At 56.1% G+C, this 6,000-nt stretch overlaps 1 protein-coding gene across 5 annotated transcripts in view; it reads right to left on the reverse strand.

Moving 5' to 3' along the window:
- Positions 1-4,125, reverse strand: part of Dapk2 (death associated protein kinase 2) — a 103,943-nt gene extending 99,818 nt beyond the window's left edge. For 3 of the 5 annotated variants that reach the window (XM_063256936.1, XM_063256935.1, XM_063256938.1), the window contains exon 1: positions 3,983-4,124. The gene's annotated coding sequence lies outside the window, so the exon portion shown is untranslated. Of the gene's footprint in view, positions 1-3,982 lie in introns of all 5 variants that reach the window. The other 2 variants (XM_003480195.4, XM_013143994.2) reach the window with 2 other exon arrangements.
- Positions 4,126-6,000: the final 1,875 nt, after the last annotated feature.

Consider the following 6,000-nt stretch of genomic DNA (forward strand, 5'->3'; position numbering starts at 1 on the left):
TCCTGGCTTCCCACACTATTGAGAAAACCAATTCAGCTCCTTTCTCAGGAAACAGTTCCTCTGGCAGGTTTGACTTGACCAGAACTAAAGACTGGCCTGAGTGTGATGGCACACGCTTGTAATCCCAGCACTTGGGAGGCTGAGGCAAGAAGATTGTTGCAAGTTCAAGACCAGCCTGAGCTACAAAGTGAGCTTAAGGCCAGCCTGAATTGCATAGCAAGAACTTCCAAGCCAAGCGGGGTCGGGGAGGGCACTGTCTGCCATCCTTTTGCTGAAAGAATTGTTCCAAAGAAACACTGGGGTGAGCTATACCCATTTCAGACAGCTACCAGTAGAGTTAAGCAGAAAACTGCAAAACACTTTGTAGGCAGCTACCGAGGAATGGTTAAGGTCTTCTGTTGTGGGAAACCAGCTCCATTTGCCATTAGGAGGGGCACTGGATCCAAAGCCCAGCTGCCCAGTAAATGACTCCGCTTCCTGGTTGGCCAGGGGCAGGGGTACGGAAGCCCTGAAGGGCAAACTGAGCCAATAGTTTGGCCTCGTCTTCCCGGTCCAGCCCTCACTCCCTCTCCCACATGGCCTATTCTTGTTTCTTTGCTTTGAGGCAGAGGCTGGCTGTGTAATTCAAGCTTGCCTCAAATTCATGGTGATCCTCTTGCCTCAGCCTCACAGGGATCACAGGCATGCACCGCTTACACTCAGCTTTCACGCAGTCCTTCTCCATTCCCCCCAAATTTCCATCCCTGCCATGTCCCAGCACAAATAGGACCCTTTCCAAAGGAAGGGAGTGGCAGAACCACTCCCTTCCCACAAGGCCCAGCCCAGTGCTACCATCTTTGTGAGCTCCACGATCCTAGCTCCCTCATGACACATGGAAATTCTCTCCTTCTTTAAACTCCTAAAAAGCATTCTTCATACACTTTTAGGGTTAGAATTTTTCTCATCTGGCTCTTAATATAATTCATGTCTATGACTATCATACACAAATAACATTTCTGAGCTTCAAATTCATTCCATGAAAAAGGGCTCCAGACAAAGCCTGCTGTTGGGGAGAGCATGGAGCAACTAGAACTCTCCAGCACTGTCCAGGATTACATACCAGAGAGTACCATGCCTGGAAGACGACTGGGTAAACTGAGAAAGGTGTGGAGTGGTTTTCTAGAATGTTCTGTGCTAGCAAGTTCACAGCAACACACTGATTGATAACTAAAAACTGGAAGCCACCAAATGACCATCAGTAGAAGAATGGACAGATCAACTGAAGTCTATCCAGACAACGGAATCATCACACAGCGATGATACAGACAAGTGTCACTGACACAAATTTGAATGGAAGAAGCCAGATGCCAAAGATCATGATAATGATATCCTGTGAGATCCCATGAATCTAATCTATGGTGCTGGAGTCAGACTGGTGGTTCCCACTAGTGAGGGGTGGGGACTGGGAAGGGGACATTCGAGCCTTCTAGGTTCCAGGAAATTTGTTTCTTAATCTGAGTGTTTTATCCTGGACATGTGGGGGTTCACATATATTTTATATGTAATCGAAATTCCATATAATTTAAAAATTAAATGAGTATATACTTTATGGGGCACAGAAGATATGTATGTAAAATGTCTAAATTATTCCTAGGTGTTATCATTTGGCTTTAAAATGTCCTCTTAAACTGGATGTGGTGGCAAACACCTGTAATCCTAGCACTCTTGGAGGCTGAGGCAGGAAGATCAAAAGTTTGAGTCCATCCTGGGGAAATTAGCTGCTTAGTGAGACCCTATCTGAAAACAATAAAAAAATGGACTGGGGATGTAGCCCAATGGGAAGGCAATGGGTTCAATCTACCCTACCACAAAAAAAGTCCCCCCAGAGGCTTCAGAGGTGGGGCTTTTTGAAGGTGACTGGATTAGTGAGGCACTATCTTCATCAACCAATGAATTCACAGCTGAAGGGGCTCTCAGGAGGGAGACCATGTGGAGGAAGTCGGTCAGTCAGTGGGAAAAGGTACACCCTGGCCCCAGCTTTCCTCTGTCTCTTTGCTTCTGACTCCTCCAAGATGCTCTGTGTCACCACTGGCTCAGTAACCCCAGAGCTCAGTGACCATGGACTGAAATCTCCAACACCATGATTGAAGGTGTTCAACTCAGGTACTCTGTCACCACAACAAAAAGCCACCCCGGACAATTCCGATCATCAGAGTTCCTCCCCTCCTGCCTGCTGTCTTAGGGCCCCATGAGGAGGAAGACCACATTCTCACCTTTGTCCCCAGGTGGCAGTAGCATGCAGCAGCACTCCCTAAGTACTGGCTGATTTGCAGTTAGCATTTAGCTTCCTTTCTCAAGGCCACACTCAAAGACCTCTTAAGGTAAAAACAGCTGGCAAAAACTTGCAGCTCTTTCCTAACACTCCCTGGATTCACTTTCTACTTGATTAGTTTACAAGCATGAAAATCAAGAGGAGAAACTCTATAGAGTGGAACTATAGCCCCCAACCAGGACCCAGAGAAGGACCCAGGGCAGGATACCCCGCCAGCCCTGAGACACTGAAACCCCTCAGCAGGGACAAAGCCCAGAGGAGCGGCCATTGGCTCTGGGTCTGCTATCTTGACACCCACTTTTCTCCCAACGGAGGCCTTAGAATTCCTGTTCAGGCCATGTGAGGATCCCAGCCTGCTCTCCAGGGGGGTGACACAGATCTCCTTGGACCCCCAGAAGGGATTTCAGACGCCTGTTTAGGGATTCAGAGACTCTGTTTCAGCAACCAGGGTGAGAAAAGGGGGCCAGTGCTGCTCCCCGCTGGCCACACTGCACACTGGCTAACAACTCACAGTGAAACAAGAGCTGGAACCCACGGCTGTCCGGTTTGGGCCGCTTGTTTGACCAAAGGAGAAAACTGAGGTCCAGACAGGGGAAAGTCTACTGCCTGTCACACAGCCAGCACTCAGGGTTTCAGCAACAGACACCCCAAAGTTTCATGGTGGTTGGTGCAGGCTTGGGAAGTCAGCCAGCTCCTGGGGGACCACCAGGGAGGGGATGTCCAGACCAGGAAGTCACCCCATGGCCACCAAGCCCTCTCCCTGCTGGCCACAGCTCGCTCTGTTGGGTAGCACCCACATTCTTCACACAGGGCGAGCAGGGCAGGGGCCAGTGGTTGCAGGCGTCAAACGCAGAGCACACATTACACTGGGGACCATCTCAGTAGTCTCGCTCATGCTGCCAGCAGCAGGAGGGAGCCCCAGCATCTCAGTCCAGGGACAGCCATGCCTCAGGCCCAAGACCCCCGGGGAAGCTGCTGGACTCTCCCCGAGGTCCCTATCAGCGCCAAAGATGAGTTATGGGATAAAACACAGGTAACAAAGAAGCAGCCCAGGTGCTGGCCCCCTTCTGGTAATAGCCTCCCCCGCAACACCTGCACCTAGAAATCGGACAGACAGGGCCAAGGGTCATGCAGTGCCCCGCTGCCTCAGCTGGGCTCTGCAGATGGGGGCGCCTCTGCCCACTGCGCAGCCTTGGGCTGAGAAACCCATTTACACTTTATCGAAGTAGAGTGGGGTCCACCACACCTGCACTCGCCGGGTACCCCCCCAAGGCCGGCCCAGGGGCCCCGTCCAGGCGACGCACACCCCCTCAGTGACCATCGCGGCGCGCTGCGGGACCCAGCACTGCCCGCAGCCGGCTCCCGAGGCTGGGAACACGGCTGCCCAGGACGCGCACTGCGCCAGCCCCTGCGGTGTCACTTGCCGGAAAGGGCTGGCCAGGCGCAGGGGGACGACACAAGCCCAGACCCGGGGCTGCCCTCCGGGGAAACCCGTCCCTTCCGAGGGGGCCTCCTCTGGAGGTCTGGCTCCCAACTCCGCCCCGCCCCACCCGGCTCCGGGTCAAGGGACCAGCTCGGGACAGAGCGCCCGGGCTCGGCCTCGCGGGTCCCCGGCCGCAACCGCCCGCGCACCCCGTCCCGCCCGTCAGGCCCGCGGGCCGCGCTACTCACGGCGGAGGCTGCGCTGCTACGGCCGCGGCAGGGTGCGCGGTGCTGCTCGAGTCCCAGGCCGGCCCAGCCGCGGGACGGCGAGGGGCGGAGCGGCCGGCCCGTCCCAGGCGCCGGCTGCACGGGGCTTGGGGCGCCCCCTGCCGGAGCCCCCGCGGCCCGCCCGCGCGCGCCTCCCGGGTAGCCGCGCAGCCTCCAGAACGCCCGAGGGCGGGCGCAGCCCGGACCCCACGCCCTTCTGGGCTTTTATGCTCTGCACTGTGCGGCCTCGGTCGGGGTAGCGCCCTCTCTGAGCCCCGCGTGTTGACTGACTTAGCGCACACTCAGCTCTACAGCCTGGCATCCATGCTCAGAGAAACAATACTTCCACGCCCCTCTCCCATGCCCCACACCAGACCCGGAGCAGACTCCCTTCCCTCCGGTCCAGGAAGGCGGAGCCGCCCACCTCGCAGCCCCTGTGCTCCCTGCGCCCCCTGTGCCCCCTGCGCCCCCTGCGCCCGGATCCCCAGCGCGGACCCATCTCCACGCGAGACCCTTCCGGACCAAGGAGCCTGCAGTGAATTCCTCCTCTCTTACGTCTCGCAAGAATCCCGGAGGGAAGAAGAAACCTGAGTGGAGGAGGTGATGGGGAAGAGGTGGAAACTTCCAGAAGCCACCTAGGGGAAGGGAACTGAGACTGCGCCAGTGATTCCGCCCCTGAGCCCCCAGGCTCCTGGACGGCTGGGTGGGCCTGAGGCTACTGGGGCTCCCTGGCTCAGCGCTGGGCCCAGCCCTCTCACCCAGGGGACACGCCCAGGGTACTACCCTATGTGGAGGGGACCTCACACCACCCCGGGGCTGAGTCAGGACACACATTCCCACCGGTGGCCCCTGGCCAGTGAGAAAACAGCACAGCTCAGAGGGTCACTGTCATCACTCTGGTCATTTCTGAGATGGGGAAACAGGGGACTGGAAGGGCAGTTACCTTCCCAAGGTCAGCAGCTGGTAAAGTGCGAGGATTAAAACCCAGTCTCCCCCAGGCTGAGCACAGTGGCGCAGTGCAATGCCAGTGCTCAGGAGGCTGAGGCAGGTGGGTCCCTGTGAGCTGGAGGCCGAGCTGGGCTACAAAGTGAGCTCAAGGCCAGCCAGGACTACACAGTAAAACCTTGTCTTAAAAACAAAACAAAGGCTCAGCGGCATAGTGCCTGCCTGGCAAGCGCGAAACCGTTCTCTGGACTGCCGATACCAACAAAACAAAACAAACCACCAAGTCTGTTCGGACTCTCACTCAACTCCAGGCCCTTCGTGGCCCCCGCAGCCAACCAGTGCCTCTGCTGGCCCATGAGGCCCCTGCTTGCCATTGGCTCGCCTTGCTGGCTAGCCAGCCTGGATTTTCCTGCCTCTGTGCTTTGGTTCGGGCGATCCCTGCCCTCTGTCTGTCCTCGGGCTCTCTGCAGGACCTACCGTGCAGCCTCCCTGACCGGCCTCTACATCCGTCTCTCGGGCTCTCTGCAGGACCTACCGTGCAGCCTCCCTGACCGGCCTCTACATCCGTCTCTCCGTCTCTCCCCGAGCCCCATCCTCTGGTTTGTTCCCCTCTTACTAGTCCCCTTCTGTGTTTGCTCGGAATGATGGCTACTTTTCTTTTCCTCAGGAACAAAACAGTGTTGTGCCCCTCTGGAACCCGTACAGTGCCCGACACCCCAAACCCAGTGAAAGTCCATTGAATGGAATTGCTATTGTGAGACTGTTGCGGGGAAGAGGCCATGATCGGCTCATTTTCCATCGTCCCTGAAAGCACCCAGGCGCCTGGAAGCTCTTGTTGGAGAGACACATGGACAGGTAATGTAAGTCACCGCCCTGGGTTATTCTGCTTCTAGCATGTGCTTCCTCGTACTCTACTGGACCCCGAAGTGTGTGTGTGAGTGTGTGTGTGTGTGTGTGTGTGTGTGTGTGTGTGTGTGTTGCACATGCGCACTGTCAAAAACATTTTATTTTATTAGAGGCCTTATCACTCTTTGGAACCTTTCAGGTAGGAGACG

Source organism: Cavia porcellus, unplaced genomic scaffold, assembly GCF_034190915.1.
Source record: "Cavia porcellus strain 051 isolate PalLab524CR breed Dunkin Hartley unplaced genomic scaffold, mCavPor4.1 scaffold_10, whole genome shotgun sequence".
NCBI lineage: Eukaryota > Metazoa > Chordata > Mammalia > Rodentia > Caviidae > Cavia > Cavia porcellus.